The sequence below is a fragment of the Hyla sarda genome, unplaced genomic scaffold (assembly GCF_029499605.1).
Source record: "Hyla sarda isolate aHylSar1 unplaced genomic scaffold, aHylSar1.hap1 scaffold_272, whole genome shotgun sequence".
Taxonomy (NCBI): domain Eukaryota; kingdom Metazoa; phylum Chordata; class Amphibia; order Anura; family Hylidae; genus Hyla; species Hyla sarda.
In genome coordinates, this window is record NW_026609418.1 from 162,632 (window position 1) to 184,480 (window position 21,849).

Sequence of the window (21,849 nt, forward strand, 5' to 3'; positions counted from 1 at the left end):
TACTCAATTGGCACTTCCCCCAATTGACTTTCATACCAGCAATACAACAAAAAATCTTTACATGCAAATTCACTCTATTAAGATCAGCTTGGGAAGTGCAAGTAAAAACCACATCATCCATGTAACTTAAAACCTTCAAATTCCTTCCATTACTTCCCGGGATAAAAACACCACTCACACATTTGTCCTTCTGTACATTTTTGAGCAAGGCCTCAATGACACAAATGAATAAAATTGGGGAGAGTGGGCATCCCTGTCGTACTCCTGATAAAATATTAAAACCCGGCCCCACATGTCCATTGACTAAAATCTGACTTGTTGCCCCATAATAAAAACTTTTAATCACAAACAGTAGCTTCTCAGGAATACCCATATGCTTTAAAACCATAAACAAAAAATCATGAGCAACTCTGTCATAAGCTTTTTCAAAATCAATGGATTCCACAAAAAGTGCATTCTTATTAAAATTACTATAATAAATAGAGTCTCTTAAAACTAATAAATTATCAGTTATTCTCCTATTTGGCACTGCACAAACTTGGTATTCTCCAACAAGGTGCTCAACTATGTCACTCATCCTGTTCGCCACAATCTTTGCAATGATCTTATAATCTGTATTCAATAATGTGATCGGCCTCCAGTTTTTCAAATCTCTTTCATCACCTTTCTTATGTATCAAGGTAATAACTCCTTTCTTCATAGACTCCGCTAAAATACCTGAGTTAAAAACATATTGCACCACCCGTGTAAAATCTTGCTTTAAAATATGCCAAAAAACTGAATAAAACTCAAAGGGGAGGCCATCACAGCCCGGTGTCTTCCCTTTCGCTGTCTTGTCCAGAGCCTGCTTGATCTCCCCTTCACAAACTTCCTCAATTAAAAATGCACTTTTTCCTTCAGGGACATTATTCTCTAAAATATTACAATAATCATTCATCTCCGTCTCACTGGCTCTGCTCTTATTACTAAAAAGTGTTTCATAAAATCTGCCAATCTCCTTCACCATCTCATCACCAACAACTTCCCCTGTAGGAGTTAAAACAGACTTAAAAACACCCCTAGCATTAAAACATTTTTTAAAGAAATATCTTGTACATTGTTCATTTTCCTCCAAATGTTGAACTTTGGATTTAAAAACAATATTTCTACCTCTTTCCAACAACCTGTTCTTCATCTCAATTTTCACCTTCTCAATTTCCTCCTCCACCTCCACACCAACATGTTTAAACTTAAAGAGAGTTTCTAAACGTGAGATAAGCCTTTCATAACCCCTCCTCTTTTCTTGTGCCCTCCTTATGCAAATGAACTTAAAATACTTAGCAAACTCACTTTTTGCCCAATCCCACCAAGCTAAAACATTACTAAAAACAGATTGTTTAGAAGTACAAGATAAAAAAAAATCTTTAAAACCGGCCATTACTTCTTCATCTTCTAATAGACTTACATTTAATTTCCAGAGCCCTCTACCAAAATGAAAGGACTCTGCAATACTTATTTCTGCCGACACCATCTTATGATCTGAGAAAGTTGACATCATTTGATTGCACCGGACCACCTTAATCCCCTCAGAGACAAGAATGTAATCAATCCGGGATTTACAGCGGCCACTATCTGATATATAGGTGTATCTTTCATCAGTGCTAACCATCAGTCCAACATCAGAATAATGTAAGTCTTGAATAATTTGGTTTAAAACATTTGAAGTAATATCAGTTCTAACCTTAGCAGAGCTCTCACGATCATTGACGGATCTAATGCAGTTAAAATCACCAACAATAATAGTACCATCACGACCAGGAATAAAAAGTTTAAGAGACTCTAAAAATAACACACGTGCCTGTTTTTCTGCTGGCGCATATACATTAAAAACTCTCATTCTCTGGCCTAAAAACTGAAAATTTAAAACCATACAACGACCTGGTACTAAAACTTGGCAATTTAAAACTTTAATGTCCCTGTTACACAATAAAATCCCCACACCTTCATTTTTATTCTCTGTGCATGTAGACCAAAAAGACTGCCCTCTCTTCCATTCATCTACATAAGGTGCAGACTTAATTGCACACTCCTGTAAACAAAATATATCTCCCTTCACATTCTCCAAAAAATCAAAAACTGCTGCTCTTCTGATGGTTGTTCCTATACTCCGAACATTAAGAGTAGCCACAACCAATGCCATTAAAAAGGAAAGAAGGCAATCCATTTTCTTAACATCCATTTTAACTAGAAGTTAGTATTCTGACCTTCAACCTTCCTTAGCAGCATCCCATAGCAATCAGGCGACCCCACTTGAGAGTCCCTGTCCATCATTTTCTCACCTCCATACACAGGATCCGTCTGATCCCCTGACCAACTCCCTTTCTTACACCTTTTACTTTTACCTTGAAAGCCTCCATTTGCATCTTCATCTTCATCTTCCCCCTCCTCCTCCTCCTTCTCCTCCTCTTCAGATGTTACATTCTCCTCCCCACTAATCACCCTCTGCCCAGGTGTTAGGGATCTCTCACTCTCATTCTCCTGAAACTCCATCCCCTCCTCCTCCCCCACCACTGGGTTTGGGCATTCAAAATCCTCAATTGTTTCTTCACATGGGGGAACCTCCCTACACACAGTCTCCACACTCTCCACCACTTTCTCTTTTTTCCCTTTACGTGCTTTCTTCTTACTGACCTCAGTAAACTCTTCACCAACACCAGTCTCCTCACAATGCACACCAGTGGAGTCACCCTCCTCCCCTTTTCCAGATTTTTCCTGAGTATTCATGTGCTGCACTGTCACACCTGCTGCACTCCCTTTTACAGAGTTCTCGTCAATCACCTGAGTCACCTCAGCATTCACACCAAAAACACGTGGAAATGGCCTTTCTCCTCTTTCCTCTCTTCTATTTCCTGCTGCGTCAGCATAGCTCATTTTCTTTCTATACCATAAACTGCATCCTCTAGCCAAATGCTCCTCACTACCACAGATATCACACGTTTTCTTCTCAGTACATTCACCCGAGTTGTGACCTGATTTCCCACAATTCCTGCAGCATACTCCTTGCTCAGGGCAAGACTCCTGTACATGTCCATAAGCGTGACAACGTCTACAGTACTGCAACTGTCCTTCATAAAAACAAAAACCTCTTTCTCCTCCAATAGAAAATACCTGTGGTATACTCTTCCTTCCCTCTTCCATTCCTTCGTCCTTTTTAAATTTTACAACAAATTTCCTTTTACAATTAAAGTACCCATGTCTGTTCTTGAGTCTTCCAAGAAATTTAACTTCATCACAATATCGGTACAAAAAATTGGTCACCATCTCATCCGAAACCTTCGGGTTGTACATATGGACTATAACAACCTTAGACATATTCATGAATAATGGCTCCACTTTCACCTTACTCATTATAGCTGGCTCATTCCTCCTCTTCATCACTTCTAAGTCCATGTAGACCCTCTGGCAAACCTCAGAATCATAAAAGGTTATATCGTAAATCCCTTGCCTAGGGAAGTCTTGCATAGCGATTACATGCCATACCTGAAGGTACTGGAGCTTGCGAAGAATCTCCAGCACAACTTGATCCAATCCAATCGTCCCCCGGTGTTCGCCAGGAACGTAAATCCGCACCGTATCCTCGAGTCCTCGAGTCCTCTCTCCGCTCATTTTTGCAGGTTAAGATACCCACTATCGCAACCCAGTAACAATCCAGGGCCCCCCCGCAAAAGAGGGCCCCGATCACCACCCCTTCCGACTCCTACCCTGCCCGGTAAACCGCACAGGATCTTAGCCAAAAGGCCGAGAAGCGATAACCGTGAAAGGGGCGGGCCCAACAAGGTGCCCTTCATGGGCACTATCACTGCTTGCTGTCAGGGAGACTGCCAGACAATTTTCCATGCACACTCTGGGCTGGGGGGCAGTCAACCACCAGTACACACAGCAGAACCTAAACCCATACCATTATTGCTAAGCAGCAAGACAGGGGCCCATTGCACTCCCACGGGGCCTTTTTAAATGCAATCCATAACCCGGACTTGCCAGGAACCCTTCTTACTCCTCCTACTTGCATGTGACACTGGGCTTAGGATCTGCATAGGAAACACACACACAAGCACACACCTACCTTTGTTGCCTGCAGATGCCTCCTTGGCTGTCCCCAAACGGTATCAAACCAACACCCACGGGAAGCTGTAAGCATAGAGGACATGCCTGCACCCCATTGGACTTACCTGTGTGGGTTAAACCCGGGTTATTTGACAACCTATGGCGGTGATGGTTCTGCTCAGGCAGAGCAGTGCTGATGCTCCTCATAAAGCTGTCGCTGCTGTGAAGGTTCTAGGTGACATCACAAATCCCTATGGTTACATACACAACAAAGCTGGGTTGTTGTTGTTTACACTCTGCAAGGCCTGTGGAAGTGAGTGACATCATAGCACTGTAGTTCTGAGGGTTCTAGATGGATGCAACAATCTCCTGTTGCTTCTATGAAGGCCATAATAGACGACATCACCAAACAGCTCCATAGTCACATACACAGCAAAGGAGAGATGTTGTTTACACCTAGTGATGTCAGTGGTATTGAGTGACATCACAGCACAGTGCTAAGGCTCCTGGGCCTGGACACAGCAGCGGCTGCAATATCTCAACGGAGAATACGTTTATATATATGTGTGTGTGTGCGCGTATATATATATATATATATATATATATATATATATATATATTTCTCCGCCGAAATCACTTTTAAACCCATTTCCACCTTTTTTTCCCTTCTCTTCCTCTTACTTTTTTTTCACGTTTTTTTACGTTTTTCTCCTTTTCGCCTCTTTTCTGGGCGTATTATTCTTCTTTTTCTTCTTTTTTTTCGTCTAATGCATACCCCATCAGTGCAGCAATGCTTATTCAATACCGCCAGCAGATGGAGACACTGGGGGATAATTTTCTAAGGATTTATACTGATTTTTCCTGTCTGAATTTGTCGCACAGAAAGTTGCAGGCCAAATATGTGTGACATTTCTGCGACTTTAGCTTCTAGAGCATTTTTACAACATTATACATAGGTGCTGAATACATAAAAAGCGACTGTTCAGCGACAGACAAGTCGCATCGGCTGAAAGTAGGCCAGAATGTCAGTCCATGTTGGAGCAGGTTTAGATACAGTCTAAAGTATAGATCTCAAAGTCTGTGCACAGAATTTAGCAAGGGCCTCGCACCTTCTGATGCATCAGGTAGGTGCACAATAGCATAGCCTAACCCTCTGTACTTTGGTCTATATTGATGCGGGACATAGACAGCCAGCTGATGACCAATCCATTAGTGCAATGGATGGCTGGAAGCATTTGTCTTTGCCTTTGCAATACCACAGAAGCAATGCATGGTCAATGTACAGCAATGACACACCTGTGTGAACAGCCAGGAGACCCCCCCCCCCCCCCATGTTATGTTACATAGTTACATAGTTAGTACGGTCGAAAAAAGACATATGTCCATCAAGTTCAACCAGGGAATTAAGGGGTAGGGGTGTGGCGCGATATTGGGGAAGGGATGAGATTTTATATTTCTTCATAAGCATTAATCTTATTTTGTCAATTAGGAACATTCAGCACCCACCCGCTATCAAGGCAGCTGCCTATCATGTCATGCCCTACCTGCACAGGTGTGCTGGCTACTCAAATGATCCAATTAAGGAGGCCATTTAGTCAGCAGCAGCAGAAGTCCTGTGCCTGGACGCTCCAACAGCGGCCAGACACAAGCAGAAGCAGAAGCAGAAGCAGCAGAAGCAGCAGCAGCACCACCTTTTGTTTTTTGGCTGCAGCAGCAGCAAGGCCCACAGGGCTGGCTAGCTGGCTAGCCAGCAAGCAGGTAGCAATGAAAGTAGGAATCTTTCTTTTTAACCCTGTAAGGGGGTGGTGCACTGTACCCGAAGATACTGCCATATCGGGTCAATGCATAGGGCGACGGAAGCAAGCTTCGAAATCGGCCCCCGTTCTCAAAAATCCATTTAATATATGGTCCCCAGATAGGGGACGTATCAGATATTAAACTGATAAGAACAGATACTACACTTGATCTTAGCCAAAAGGCCGAGAAGCGATAACCGTGAAAGGGGCGGGCCCAACAAGGTGCCCTTCATGGGCACTATCACTGCTTGCTGTCAGGGAGGCTGCCAGACAATTTTCCATGCACACTCTGGGCTGGGGGGCAGTCAACCACCAGTACACACAGCAGAACCTAAACCCATACCATTATTGCTAAGCAGCAAGACAGGGGCCCATTGCACTCCCACGGGGCCTTTTTAAATGCAATCCATAACCCGGATTTGCCAGGAACCCTTCTTACTCCTCCTACTTGCATGTGACACTGGGCTTAGGATCTGCATAGGAAACACACACACAAGCACACACCTACCTTTGTTGCCTGCAGATGCCTCCTTGGCTGTCCCCAAACGGTATCAAACCAACACCCACGGGAAGCTGTAAGCATAGAGGACATGCCTGCACCCCATTGGACTTACCTGTGTGGGTTAAACCCGGGTTATGTGACAACCTATGGCGGTGATGGTTCTGCTCAGGCAGAGCAGTGCTGATGCTCCTCATAAAGCTGTCGCTGCTGTGAAGGTTCTAGGTGACATCACAAATCCCTATGGTTACATACACAACAAAGCTGGGTTGTTGTTGTTTACACTCTGCAAGGCCTGTGGAAGTGAGTGACATCATAGCACTGTAGTTCTGAGGGTTCTAGATGGATGCAACAATCTCCTGTTGCTTCTATGAAGGCCATAATAGACGACATCACCAAACAGCTCCATAGTCACATACACAGCAAAGGAGAGATGTTGTTTACACCTAGTGATGTCAGTGGTATTGAGTGACATCACAGCACAGTGCTAAGGCTCCTGGGCCTGGACACAGCAGCGGCTGCAATATCTCAACGGAGAATACGTTTATATATATGTGTGTGTGTGCGCGTATATATATATATATATATATATATATATATATTTCTCCGCCGAAATCACTTTTAAACCCATTTCCACCTTTTTTTCCCTTCTCTTCCTCTTACTTTTTTTTCACGTTTTTTTACGTTTTTCTCCTTTTCGCCTCTTTTCTGGGCGTATTATTCTTCTTTTTCTTCTTTTTTTTCGTCTAATGCATACCCCATCAGTGCAGCAATGCTTATTCAATACCGCCAGCAGATGGAGACACTGGGGGATAATTTTCTAAGGATTTATACTGATTTTTCCTGTCTGAATTTGTCGCACAGAAAGTTGCAGGCCAAATATGTGTGACATTTCTGCGACTTTAGCTTCTAGAGCATTTTTACAACATTATACATAGGTGCTGAATACATAAAAAGCGACTGTTCAGCGACAGACAAGTCGCATCGGCTGAAAGTAGGCCAGAATGTCAGTCCATGTTGGAGCAGGTTTAGATACAGTCTAAAGTATAGATCTCAAAGTCTGTGCACAGAATTTAGCAAGGGCCTCGCACCTTCTGATGCATCAGGTAGGTGCACAATAGCATAGCCTAACCCTCTGTACTTTGGTCTATATTGATGCGGGACATAGACAGCCAGCTGATGACCAATCCATTAGTGCAATGGATGGCTGGAAGCATTTGTCTTTGCCTTTGCAATACCACAGAAGCAATGCATGGTCAATGTACAGCAATGACACACCTGTGTGAACAGCCAGGAGACCCCCCCCCCCCATGTTATGTTACATAGTTACATAGTTAGTACGGTCGAAAAAAGACATATGTCCATCAAGTTCAACCAGGGAATTAAGGGGTAGGGGTGTGGCGCGATATTGGGGAAGGGATGAGATTTTATATTTCTTCATAAGCATTAATCTTATTTTGTCAATTAGGAACATTCAGCACCCACCCGCTATCAAAAGGCAGCTGCCTATCATGTCATGCCCTACCTGCACAGGTGTGCTGGCTACTCAAATGATCCAATTAAGGAGGCCATTTAGTCAGCAGCAGCAGAAGTCCTGTGCCTGGACGCTCCAACAGCGGCCAGACACAAGCAGAAGCAGAAGCAGAAGCAGCAGAAGCAGCAGCAGCACCACCTTTTGTTTTTTGGCTGCAGCAGCAGCAAGGCCCACAGGGCTGGCTAGCTGGCTAGCCAGCAAGCAGGTAGCAATGAAAGTAGGAATCTTTCTTTTTAACCCTGTAAGGGGGTGGTGCACTGTACCCGAAGATACTGCCATATCGGGTCAATGCATAGGGCGACGGAAGCAAGCTTCGAAATCGGCCCCCGTTCTCAAAAATCCATTTAATATATGGTCCCCAGATAGGGGACGTATCAGATATTAAACTGATAAGAACAGATACTACACTTGATCTTAGCCAAAAGGCCGAGAAGCGATAACCGTGAAAGGGGCGGGCCCAACAAGGTGCCCTTCATGGGCACTATCACTGCTTGCTGTCAGGGAGGCTGCCAGACAATTTTCCATGCACACTCTGGGCTGGGGGGCAGTCAACCACCAGTACACACAGCAGAACCTAAACCCATACCATTATTGCTAAGCAGCAAGACAGGGGCCCATTGCACTCCCACGGGGCCTTTTTAAATGCAATCCATAACCCGGATTTGCCAGGAACCCTTCTTACTCCTCCTACTTGCATGTGACACTGGGCTTAGGATCTGCATAGGAAACACACACACAAGCACACACCTACCTTTGTTGCCTGCAGATGCCTCCTTGGCTGTCCCCAAACGGTATCAAACCAACACCCACGGGAAGCTGTAAGCATAGAGGACATGCCTGCACCCCATTGGACTTACCTGTGTGGGTTAAACCCGGGTTATTTGACAACCTATGGCGGTGATGGTTCTGCTCAGGCAGAGCAGTGCTGATGCTCCTCATAAAGCTGTCGCTGCTGTGAAGGTTCTAGGTGACATCACAAATCCCTATGGTTACATACACAACAAAGCTGGGTTGTTGTTGTTTACAGTCTGCAAGGCCTGTGGAAGTGAGTGACATCATAGCACTGTAGTTCTGAGGGTTCTAGATGGATGCAACAATCTCCTGTTGCTTCTATGAAGGCCATAATAGACGACATCACCAAACAGCTCCATAGTCACATACACAGCAAAGGAGAGATGTTGTTTACACCTAGTGATGTCAGTGGTATTGAGTGACATCACAGCACAGTGCTAAGGCTCCTGGGCCTGGACACAGCAGCGGCTGCAATATCTCAACGGAGAATACGTTTATATATATGTGTGTGTGTGCGCGTATATATATATATATATATATATATATATATATATATATATATATATTTCTCCGCCGAAATCACTTTTAAACCCATTTCCACCTTTTTTTCCCTTCTCTTCCTCTTACTTTTTTTTCACGTTTTTTTACGTTTTTCTCCTTTTCGCCTCTTTTCTGGGCGTATTATTCTTCTTTTTCTTCTTTTTTTTCGTCTAATGCATACCCCATCAGTGCAGCAATGCTTATTCAATACCGCCAGCAGATGGAGACACTGGGGGATAATTTTCTAAGGATTTATACTGATTTTTCCTGTCTGAATTTGTCGCACAGAAAGTTGCAGGCCAAATATGTGTGACATTTCTGCGACTTTAGCTTCTAGAGCATTTTTACAACATTATACATAGGTGCTGAATACATAAAAAGCGACTGTTCAGCGACAGACAAGTCGCATCGGCTGAAAGTAGGCCAGAATGTCAGTCCATGTTGGAGCAGGTTTAGATACAGTCTAAAGTATAGATCTCAAAGTCTGTGCACAGAATTTAGCAAGGGCCTCGCACCTTCTGATGCATCAGGTAGGTGCACAATAGCATAGCCTAACCCTCTGTACTTTGGTCTATATTGATGCGGGACATAGACAGCCAGCTGATGACCAATCCATTAGTGCAATGGATGGCTGGAAGCATTTGTCTTTGCCTTTGCAATACCACAGAAGCAATGCATGGTCAATGTACAGCAATGACACACCTGTGTGAACAGCCAGGAGACCCCCCCCCCCCCATGTTATGTTACATAGTTACATAGTTAGTACGGTCGAAAAAAGACATATGTCCATCAAGTTCAACCAGGGAATTAAGGGGTAGGGGTGTGGCGCGATATTGGGGAAGGGATGAGATTTTATATTTCTTTATAAGCATTAATCTTATTTTGTCAATTAGGAACATTCAGCACCCACCCGCTATCAAGGCAGCTGCCTATCATGTCATGCCCTACCTGCACAGGTGTGCTGGCTACTCAAATGATCCAATTAAGGAGGCCATTTAGTCAGCAGCAGCAGAAGTCCTGTGCCTGGACGCTCCAACAGCGGCCAGACACAAGCAGAAGCAGAAGCAGCAGAAGCAGAAGCAGCAGCAGCACCACCTTTTGTTTTTTGGCTGCAGCAGCAGCAAGGCCCACAGGGCTGGCTAGCTGGCTAGCCAGCAAGCAGGTAGCAATGAAAGTAGGAATCTTTCTTTTTAACCCTGTAAGGGGGTGGTGCACTGTACCCGAAGATACTGCCATATCGGGTCAATGCATAGGGCGACGGAAGCAAGCTTCGAAATCGGCCCCCGTTCTCAAAAATCCATTTAATATATGGTCCCCAGATAGGGGACGTATCAGATATTAAACTGATAAGAACAGATACTACACTTGATCTTAGCCAAAAGGCCGAGAAGCGATAACCGTGAAAGGGGCGGGCCCAACAAGGTGCCCTTCATGGGCACTATCACTGCTTGCTGTCAGGGAGGCTGCCAGACAATTTTCCATGCACACTCTGGGCTGGGGGGCAGTCAACCACCAGTACACACAGCAGAACCTAAACCCATACCATTATTGCTAAGCAGCAAGACAGGGGCCCATTGCACTCCCACGGGGCCTTTTTAAATGCAATCCATAACCCGGATTTGCCAGGAACCCTTCTTACTCCTCCTACTTGCATGTGACACCGGGCTTAGGATCTGCATAGGAAACACACACACAAGCACACACCTACCTTTGTTGCCTGCAGATGCCTCCTTGGCTGTCCCCAAACGGTATCAAACCAACACCCACGGGAAGCTGTAAGCATAGAGGACATGCCTGCACCCCATTGGACTTACCTGTGTGGGTTAAACCCGGGTTATTTGACAACCTATGGCGGTGATGGTTCTGCTCAGGCAGAGCAGTGCTGATGCTCCTCATAAAGCTGTCGCTGCTGTGAAGGTTCTAGGTGACATCACAAATCCCTATGGTTACATACACAACAAAGCTGGGTTGTTGTTGTTTACAGTCTGCAAGGCCTGTGGAAGTGAGTGACATCATAGCACTGTAGTTCTGAGGGTTCTAGATGGATGCAACAATCTCCTGTTGCTTCTATGAAGGCCATAATAGACGACATCACCAAACAGCTCCATAGTCACATACACAGCAAAGGAGAGATGTTGTTTACACCTAGTGATGTCAGTGGTATTGAGTGACATCACAGCACAGTGCTAAGGCTCCTGGGCCTGGACACAGCAGCGGCTGCAATATCTCAACGGAGAATACGTTTATATATATGTGTGTGTGTGCGCGTATATATATATATATATATATATATATATATATATATATATTTCTCCGCCGAAATCACTTTTAAACCCATTTCCACCTTTTTTTCCCTTCTCTTCCTCTTACTTTTTTTTCACGTTTTTTTACGTTTTTCTCCTTTTCGCCTCTTTTCTGGGCGTATTATTCTTCTTTTTCTTCTTTTTTTTCGTCTAATGCATACCCCATCAGTGCAGCAATGCTTATTCAATACCGCCAGCAGATGGAGACACTGGGGGATAATTTTCTAAGGATTTATACTGATTTTTCCTGTCTGAATTTGTCGCACAGAAAGTTGCAGGCCAAATATGTGTGACATTTCTGCGACTTTAGCTTCTAGAGCATTTTTACAACATTATACATAGGTGCTGAATACATAAAAAGCGACTGTTCAGCGACAGACAAGTCGCATCGGCTGAAAGTAGGCCAGAATGTCAGTCCATGTTGGAGCAGGTTTAGATACAGTCTAAAGTATAGATCTCAAAGTCTGTGCACAGAATTTAGCAAGGGCCTCGCACCTTCTGATGCATCAGGTAGGTGCACAATAGCATAGCCTAACCCTCTGTACTTTGGTCTATATTGATGCGGGACATAGACAGCCAGCTGATGACCAATCCATTAGTGCAATGGATGGCTGGAAGCATTTGTCTTTGCCTTTGCAATACCACAGAAGCAATGCATGGTCAATGTACAGCAATGACACACCTGTGTGAACAGCCAGGAGACCCCCCCCCCCCCCCATGTTATGTTACATAGTTACATAGTTAGTACGGTCGAAAAAAGACATATGTCCATCAAGTTCAACCAGGGAATTAAGGGGTAGGGGTGTGGCGCGATATTGGGGAAGGGATGAGATTTTATATTTCTTCATAAGCATTAATCTTATTTTGTCAATTAGGAACATTCAGCACCCACCCGCTATCAAGGCAGCTGCCTATCATGTCATGCCCTACCTGCACAGGTGTGCTGGCTACTCAAATGATCCAATTAAGGAGGCCATTTAGTCAGCAGCAGCAGAAGTCCTGTGCCTGGACGCTCCAACAGCGGCCAGACACAAGCAGAAGCAGAAGCAGCAGCAGCACCACCTTTTGTTTTTTGGCTGCAGCAGCAGCAAGGCCCACAGGGCTGGCTAGCTGGCTAGCCAGCAAGCAGGTAGCAATGAAAGTAGGAATCTTTCTTTTTAACCCTGTAAGGGGGTGGTGCACTGTACCCGAAGATACTGCCATATCGGGTCAATGCATAGGGCGACGGAAGCAAGCTTCGAAATCGGCCCCCGTTCTCAAAAATCCATTTAATATATGGTCCCCAGATAGGGGACGTATCAGATATTAAACTGATAAGAACAGATTTTTTTTTTTTTTTTTTTTTTTATCTAAAGCCGAGGAACGTGCTTTCGATTCACCCAAAGTGCAAGAAAAAGTGCAAACGTGTTACACTAAAAAAACGTGCACAAAGGATGCGGTCTATCGCAAGCCCTTCTCCGATAGGAGAGAGGCCCCCCAACAAACCTTACCCTTCGCCTCCGGACCAAAAGGTACCTGCGAGGTTCCAGGTTCGATGTCCCTTTTCGCCAAAGCTACTAGGGGACCACAAATGCTCCCGGCATCCCCCTTGGCGTTAGCCAAGGTATCTGCCCGCAGAGCCGATTACGGTAGGTACCCTGCCAAAGCAGGAGTACCCGGGGTGTTTGCAGGGAGGTGCGGAACCTAATGGGCCACACACACCTCCCCTAGACCGCCAGGAGGGACACCCAGAAGGGCTACCGCATCCTGACCAATCCTGTGAACACACAACACGCAAAAAGTGACACAGTGAGACAAAAAAAGAAAATAAATAAGTGAATGTGTGCAGATATACTGCCGCGGACATCCGGCCGGATCTATAAAAATTTCTCTGATCCTAGCCAGAAGGCCGGGAATCAAGAGGTGAGTGCCACAAGGTGAAGAGATTATGGTGCCCGTGCTTCAACTCAGTGAGCCTATCCTCCCAGTGAGTTTCGGCACCCTCGGGGTCACCACTCCCCGAGGCAACAAAAGTACCTCGGCTCTAGACCCTCTCAGCCTCATGGCGAGACCCGGAGGGAACAGGTCACATCGGGGCAGCGAGCTGATTCCTCAGAACCAGCCCCGGAAAGCCCTGGTACACCTGCATCCTCCATGCAGCACCCATCCCCACCAGCCCCATACCGGCGTTACTGTCCACCGGCATGAAAAAACTGATAAGAACAGATACTACACTTGATCTTAGCCAAAAGGCCGAGAAGCGATAACCGTGAAAGGGGCGGGCCCAACAAGGTGCCCTTCATGGGCACTATCACTGCTTGCTGTCAGGGAGGCTGCCAGACAATTTTCCATGCACACTCTGGGCTGGGGGGCAGTCAACCACCAGTACACACAGCAGAACCTAAACCCATACCATTATTGCTAAGCAGCAAGACAGGGGCCCATTGCACTCCCACGGGGCCTTTTTAAATGCAATCCATAACCCGGATTTGCCAGGAACCCTTCTTACTCCTCCTACTTGCATGTGACACTGGGCTTAGGATCTGCATAGGAAACACACACACAAGCACACACCTACCTTTGTTGCCTGCAGATGCCTCCTTGGCTGTCCCCAAACGGTATCAAACCAACACCCACGGGAAGCTGTAAGCATAGAGGACATGCCTGCACCCCATTGGACTTACCTGTGTGGGTTAAACCCGGGTTATTTGACAACCTATGGCGGTGATGGTTCTGCTCAGGCAGAGCAGTGCTGATGCTCCTCATAAAGCTGTCGCTGCTGTGAAGGTTCTAGGTGACATCACAAATCCCTATGGTTACATACACAACAAAGCTGGGTTGTTGTTGTTTACACTCTGCAAGGCCTGTGGAAGTGAGTGACATCATAGCACTGTAGTTCTGAGGGTTCTAGATGGATGCAACAATCTCCTGTTGCTTCTATGAAGGCCATAATAGACGACATCACCAAACAGCTCCATAGTCACATACACAGCAAAGGAGAGATGTTGTTTACACCTAGTGATGTCAGTGGTATTGAGTGACATCACAGCACAGTGCTAAGGCTCCTGGGCCTGGACACAGCAGCGGCTGCAATATCTCAACGGAGAATACGTTTATATATATGTGTGTGTGTGCGCGTATAAATAAATATATATATATATATATATATATATATATATATATATATATATATATATTTCTCCGCCGAAATCACTTTTAAACCCATTTCCACCTTTTTTTCCCTTCTCTTCCTCTTACTTTTTTTTCACGTTTTTTTACGTTTTTCTCCTTTTCGCCTCTTTTCTGGGCGTATTATTCTTCTTTTTCTTCTTTTTTTTCGTCTAATGCATACCCCATCAGTGCAGCAATGCTTATTCAATACCGCCAGCAGATGGAGACACTGGGGGATAATTTTCTAAGGATTTATACTGATTTTTCCTGTCTGAATTTGTCGCACAGAAAGTTGCAGGCCAAATATGTGTGACATTTCTGCGACTTTAGCTTCTAGAGCATTTTTACAACATTATACATAGGTGCTGAATACATAAAAAGCGACTGTTCAGCGACAGACAAGTCGCATCGGCTGAAAGTAGGCCAGAATGTCAGTCCATGTTGGAGCAGGTTTAGATACAGTCTAAAGTATAGATCTCAAAGTCTGTGCACAGAATTTAGCAAGGGCCTCGCACCTTCTGATGCATCAGGTAGGTGCACAATAGCATAGCCTAACCCTCTGTACTTTGGTCTATATTGATGCGGGACATAGACAGCCAGCTGATGACCAATCCATTAGTGCAATGGATGGCTGGAAGCATTTGTCTTTGCCTTTGCAATACCACAGAAGCAATGCATGGTCAATGTACAGCAATGACACACCTGTGTGAACAGCCAGGAGACCCCCCCCCCCCCCCCCCATGTTATGTTACATAGTTACATAGTTAGTACGGTCGAAAAAAGACATATGTCCATCAAGTTCAAGCAGGGAATTAAGGGGTAGGGGTGTGGCGCGATATTGGGGAAGGGATGAGATTTTATATTTCTTCATAAGCATTAATCTTATTTTGTCAATTAGGAACATTCAGCACCCACCCGCTATCAAGGCAGCTGCCTATCATGTCATGCCCTACCTGCACAGGTGTGCTGGCTACTCAAATGATCCAATTAAGGAGGCCATTTAGTCAGCAGCAGCAGAAGTCCTGTGCCTGGACGCTCCAACAGCGGCCAGACACAAGCAGAAGCAGAAGCAGCAGAAGCAGCAGCAGCACCACCTTTTGTTTTTTGGCTGCAGCAGCAGCAAGGCCCACAGGGCGGGCTAGCTGGCTAGCCAGCAAGCAGGTAGCAATGAAAGTAGGAATCTTTCTTTTTAACCCTGTAAGGGGGTGGTGCACTGTACCCGAAGATACTGCCATATCGGGTCAATGCATAGGGCGACGGAAGCAAGCTTCGAAATCGGCCCCCGTTCTCAAAAATCCATTTAATATATGGTCCCCAGATAGGGGACGTATCAGATATTAAACTGATAAGAACAGATACTACACTTGATCTTAGCCAAAAGGCCGAGAAGCGATAACCGTGAAAGGGGCGGGCCCAACAAGGTGCCCTTCATGGGCACTATCACTGCTTGCTGTCAGGGAGGCTGCCAGACAATTTTCCATGCACACTCTGGGCTGGGGGGCAGTCAACCACCAGTACACACAGCAGAACCTAAACCCATACCATTATTGCTAAGCAGCAAGACAGGGGCCCATTGCACTCCCACGGGGCCTTTTTAAATGCAATCCATAACCCGGACTTGCCAGGAACCCTTCTTACTCCTCCTACTTGCATGTGACACTGGGCTTAGGATCTGCATAGGAAACACACACACAAGCACACACCTACCTTTGTTGCCTGCAGATGCCTCCTTGGCTGTCCCCAAACGGTATCAAACCAACACCCACGGGAAGCTGTAAGCATAGAGGACATGCCTGCACCCCATTGGACTTACCTGTGTGGGTTAAACCCGGGTTATTTGACAACCTATGGCGGTGATGGTTCTGCTCAGGCAGAGCAGTGCTGATGCTCCTCATAAAGCTGTCGCTGCTGTGAAGGTTCTAGGTGACATCACAAATCCCTATGGTTACATACACAACAAAGCTGGGTTGTTGTTGTTTACACTCTGCAAGGCCTGTGGAAGTGAGTGACATCATAGCACTGTAGTTCTGAGGGTTCTAGATGGATGCAACAATCTCCTGTTGCTTCTATGAAGGCCATAATAGACGACATCACCAAACAGCTCCATAGTCACATACACAGCAAAGGAGAGATGTTGTTTACACCTAGTGATGTCAGTGGTATTGAGTGACATCACAGCACAGTGCTAAGGCTCCTGGGCCTGGACACAGCAGCGGCTGCAATATCTCAACGGAGAATACGTTTATATATATGTGTGTGTGTGCGCGTATATATATATATATATATATATATATATATATATATATATATATATATTTCTCCGCCGAAATCACTTTTAAACCCATTTCCACCTTTTTTTCCCTTCTCTTCCTCTTACTTTTTTTTCACGTTTTTTTACGTTTTTCTCCTTTTCGCCTCTTTTCTGGGCGTATTATTCTTCTTTTTCTTCTTTTTTTTCGTCTAATGCATACCCCATCAGTGCAGCAATGCTTATTCAATACCGCCAGCAGATGGAGACACTGGGGGATAATTTTCTAAGGATTTATACTGATTTTTCCTGTCTGAATTTGTCGCACAGAAAGTTGCAGGCCAAATATGTGTGACATTTCTGCGACTTTAGCTTCTAGAGCATTTTTACAACATTATACATAGGTGCTGAATACATAAAAAGCGACTGTTCAGCGACAGACAAGTCGCATCGGCTGAAAGTAGGCCAGAATGTCAGTCCATGTTGGAGCAGGTTTAGATACAGTCTAAAGTATAGATCTCAAAGTCTGTGCACAGAATTTAGCAAGGGCCTCGCACCTTCTGATGCATCAGGTAGGTGCACAATAGCATAGCCTAACCCTCTGTACTTTGGTCTATATTGATGCGGGACATAGACAGCCAGCTGATGACCAATCCATTAGTGCAATGGATGGCTGGAAGCATTTGTCTTTGCCTTTGCAATACCACAGAAGCAATGCATGGTCAATGTACAGCAATGACACACCTGTGTGAACAGCCAGGAGACCCCCCCCCCCCCATGTTATGTTACATAGTTACATAGTTAGTACGGTCGAAAAAAGACATATGTCCATCAAGTTCAACCAGGGAATTAAGGGGTAGGGGTGTGGCGCGATATTGGGGAAGGGATGAGATTTTATATTTCTTCATAAGCATTAATCTTATTTTGTCAATTAGGAACATTCAGCACCCACCCGCTATCAAGGCAGCTGCCTATCATGTCATGCCCTACCTGCACAGGTGTGCTGGCTACTCAAATGATGCAATTAAGGAGGCCATTTAGTCAGCAGCAGCAGAAGTCCTGTGCCTGGACGCTCCAACAGCGGCCAGACACAAGCAGAAGCAGAAGCAGCAGAAGCAGCAGCAGCACCACCTTTTGTTTTTTGGCTGCAGCAGCAGCAAGGCCCACAGGGCTGGCTAGCTGGCTAGCCAGCAAGCAGGTAGCAATGAAAGTAGGAATCTTTCTTTTTAACCCTGTAAGGGGGTGGTGCACTGTACCCGAAGATACTGCCATATCGGGTCAATGCATAGGGCGACGGAAGCAAGCTTCGAAATCGGCCCCCGTTCTCAAAAATCCATTTAATATATGGTCCCCAGATAGGGGACGTATCAGATATTAAACTGATAAGAACAGATACTACACTTGATCTTAGCCAAAAGGCCGAGAAGCGATAACCGTGAAAGGGGCGGGCCCAACAAGGTGCCCTTCATGGGCACTATCACTGCTTGCTGTCAGGGAGGCTGCCAGACAATTTTCCATGCACACTCTGGGCTGGGGGGCAGTCAACCACCAGTACACACAGCAGAACCTAAACCCATACCATTATTGCTAAGCAGCAAGACAGGGGCCCATTGCACTCCCACGGGGCCTTTTTAAATGCAATCCATAACCCGGATTTGCCAGGAACCCTTCTTACTCCTCCTACTTGCATGTGACACTGGGCTTAGGATCTGCATAGGAAACACACACACAAGCACACACCTACCTTTGTTGCCTGCAGATGCCTCCTTGGCTGTCCCCAAACGGTATCAAACCAACACCCACGGGAAGCTGTAAGCATAGAGGACATGCCTGCACCCCATTGGACTTACCTGTGTGGGTTAAACCCGGGTTATTTGACAACCTATGGCGGTGATGGTTCTGCTCAGGCAGAGCAGTGCTGATGCTCCTCATAAAGCTGTCGCTGCTGTGAAGGTTCTAGGTGACATCACAAATCCCTATGGTTACATACACAACAAAGCTGGGTTGTTGTTGTTTACACTCTGCAAGGCCTGTGGAAGTGAGTGACATCATAGCACTGTAGTTCTGAGGGTTCTAGATGGATGCAACAATCTCCTGTTGCTTCTATGAAGGCCATAATAGACGACATCACCAAACAGCTCCATAGTCACATACACAGCAAAGGAGAGATGTTGTTTACACCTAGTGATGTCAGTGGTATTAAGTGACATCACAGCACAGTGCTAAGGCTCCTGGGCCTGGACACAGCAGCGGCTGCAATATCTCAACGGAGAATACGTTTATATATATGTGTGTGTGTGCGCGTATATATATATATATATATATATATATATATATATATATATATATTTCTCCGCCGAAATCACTTTTAAACCCATTTCCACCTTTTTTTCCCTTCTCTTCCTCTTACTTTTTTTTCACGTTTTTTTACGTTTTTCTCCTTTTCGCCTCTTTTCTGGGCGTATTATTCTTCTTTTTCTTCTTTTTTTTCGTCTAATGCATACCCCATCAGTGCAGCAATGCTTATTCAATACCGCCAGCAGATGGAGACACTGGGGGATAATTTTCTAAGGATTTATACTGATTTTTCCTGTCTGAATTTGTCGCACAGAAAGTTGCAGGCCAAATATGTGTGACATTTCTGCGACTTTAGCTTCTAGAGCATTTTTACAACATTATACATAGGTGCTGAATACATAAAAAGCGACTGTTCAGCGACAGACAAGTCGCATCGGCTGAAAGTAGGCCAGAATGTCAGTCCATGTTGGAGCAGGTTTAGATACAGTCTAAAGTATAGATCTCAAAGTCTGTGCACAGAATTTAGCAAGGGCCTCGCACCTTCTGATGCATCAGGTAGGTGCACAATAGCATAGCCTAACCCTCTGTACTTTGGTCTATATTGATGCGGGACATAGACAGCCAGCTGATGACCAATCCATTAGTGCAATGGATGGCTGGAAGCATTTGTCTTTGCCTTTGCAATACCACAGAAGCAATGCATGGTCAATGTACAGCAATGACACACCTGTGTGAACAGCCAGGAGACCCCCCCCTCCCCCCCCCCATGTTATGTTACATAGTTACATAGTTAGTACGGTCGAAAAAAGACATATGTCCATCAAGTTCAACCAGGGAATTAAGGGGTAGGGGTGTGGCGCGATATTGGGGAAGGGATGAGATTTTATATTTCTTCATAAGCATTAATCTTATTTTGTCAATTAGGAACATTCAGCACCCACCCGCTATCAAGGCAGCTGCCTATCATGTCATGCCCTACCTGCACAGGTGTGCTGGCTACTCAAATGATCCAATTAAGGAGGCCATTTAGTCAGCAGCAGCAGAAGTCCTGTGCCTGGACGCTCCAACAGCGGCCAGACACAAGCAGAAGCAGAAGCAGCAGAAGCAGCAGCAGCACCACCTTTTGTTTTTTGGCTGCAGCAGCAGCAAGGCCCACAGGGCTGGCTAGCTGGCTAGCCAGCAAGCAGGTAGCAATGAAAGTAGGAATCTTTCTTTTTAACCCTGTAAGGGGGTGGTGCACTGTACCCGAAGATACTGCCATATCGGGTCAATGCATAGGGCGACGGAAGCAAGCTTCGAAATCGGCCCCCGTTCTCAAAAATCCATTTAATATATGGTCCCCAGATAGGGGACGTATCAGATATTAAACTGATAAGAACAGATACTACACTTGATCTTAGCCAAAAGGCCGAGAAGCGATAACCGTGAAAGGGGCGGGCCCAACAAGGTGCCCTTCATGGGCACTATCACTGCTTGCTGTCAGGGAGGCTGCCAGACAATTTTCCATGCACACTCTGGGCTGGGGGGCAGTCAACCACCAGTACACACAGCAGAACCTAAACCCATACCATTATTGCTAAGCAGCAAGACAGGGGCCCATTGCACTCCCACGGGGCCTTTTTAAATGCAATCCATAACCCGGATTTGCCAGGAACCCTTCTTACTCCTCCTACTTGCATGTGACACTGGGCTTAGGATCTGCATAGGAAACACACACACAAGCACACACCTACCTTTGTTGCCTGCAGATGCCTCCTTGGCTGTCCCCAAACGGTATCAAACCAACACCCACGGGAAGCTGTAAGCATAGAGGACATGCCTGCACCCCATTGGACTTACCTGTGTGGGTTAAACCCGGGTTATTTGACAACCTATGGCGGTGATGGTTCTGCTCAGGCAGAGCAGTGCTGATGCTCCTCATAAAGCTGTCGCTGCTGTGAAGGTTCTAGGTGACATCACAAATCCCTATGGTTACATACACAACAAAGCTGGGTTGTTGTTGTTTACACTCTGCAAGGCCTGTGGAAGTGAGTGACATCATAGCACTGTAGTTCTGAGGGTTCTAGATGGATGCAACAATCTCCTGTTGCTTCTATGAAGGCCATAATAGACGACATCACCAAACAGCTCCATAGTCACATACACAGCAAAGGAGAGATGTTGTTTACACCTAGTGATGTCAGTGGTATTGAGTGACATCACAGCACAGTGCTAAGGCTCCTGGGCCTGGACACAGCAGCGGCTGCAATATCTCAACGGAGAATACGTTTATATATATGTGTGTGTGTGCGCGTATAAATAAATATATATATATATATATATATATATATATATATATATATATATATTTCTCCGCCGAAATCACTTTTAAACCCATTTCCACCTTTTTTTCCCTTCTCTTCCTCTTACTTTTTTTTCACGTTTTTTTACGTTTTTCTCCTTTTCGCCTCTTTTCTGGGCGTATTATTCTTCTTTTTCTTCTTTTTTTTCGTCTAATGCATACCCCATCAGTGCAGCAATGCTTATTCAATACCGCCAGCAGATGGAGACACTGGGGGATAATTTTCTAAGGATTTATACTGATTTTTCCTGTCTGAATTTGTCGC

The 21,849-nt window shown here is 45.3% G+C and overlaps 8 non-coding genes across 8 annotated transcripts; all 8 read right to left on the reverse strand.

The window, feature by feature from the left end:
- Positions 1-5,883: 5,883 nt before the first annotated feature.
- LOC130325557 (U2 spliceosomal RNA) lies at positions 5,884-6,074 on the reverse strand. Its single transcript, XR_008870353.1, has one exon. It is a non-coding gene; the product is annotated as a U2 spliceosomal RNA (small nuclear RNA).
- Positions 6,075-8,159: 2,085 nt separating this feature from the next.
- On the reverse strand, positions 8,160-8,350 carry LOC130325559 (U2 spliceosomal RNA). Its single transcript, XR_008870354.1, has one exon. It is a non-coding gene; the product is annotated as a U2 spliceosomal RNA (small nuclear RNA).
- A 2,098-nt stretch (positions 8,351-10,448) lies between these two features.
- On the reverse strand, positions 10,449-10,639 carry LOC130325560 (U2 spliceosomal RNA). The gene has a single exon (XR_008870355.1). It is a non-coding gene; the product is annotated as a U2 spliceosomal RNA (small nuclear RNA).
- A 2,079-nt stretch (positions 10,640-12,718) lies between these two features.
- Positions 12,719-12,907, reverse strand: LOC130325511 (U2 spliceosomal RNA). Its single transcript, XR_008870318.1, has one exon. It is a non-coding gene; the product is annotated as a U2 spliceosomal RNA (small nuclear RNA).
- A 699-nt stretch (positions 12,908-13,606) lies between these two features.
- On the reverse strand, positions 13,607-13,791 carry LOC130325522 (U2 spliceosomal RNA). The gene has a single exon (XR_008870324.1). It is a non-coding gene; the product is annotated as a U2 spliceosomal RNA (small nuclear RNA).
- A 2,109-nt stretch (positions 13,792-15,900) lies between these two features.
- Positions 15,901-16,091, reverse strand: LOC130325561 (U2 spliceosomal RNA). Its single transcript, XR_008870356.1, has one exon. It is a non-coding gene; the product is annotated as a U2 spliceosomal RNA (small nuclear RNA).
- A 2,094-nt stretch (positions 16,092-18,185) lies between these two features.
- Positions 18,186-18,376, reverse strand: LOC130325562 (U2 spliceosomal RNA). The gene has a single exon (XR_008870357.1). It is a non-coding gene; the product is annotated as a U2 spliceosomal RNA (small nuclear RNA).
- A 2,096-nt stretch (positions 18,377-20,472) lies between these two features.
- LOC130325563 (U2 spliceosomal RNA) lies at positions 20,473-20,663 on the reverse strand. The gene has a single exon (XR_008870358.1). It is a non-coding gene; the product is annotated as a U2 spliceosomal RNA (small nuclear RNA).
- Positions 20,664-21,849: the final 1,186 nt, after the last annotated feature.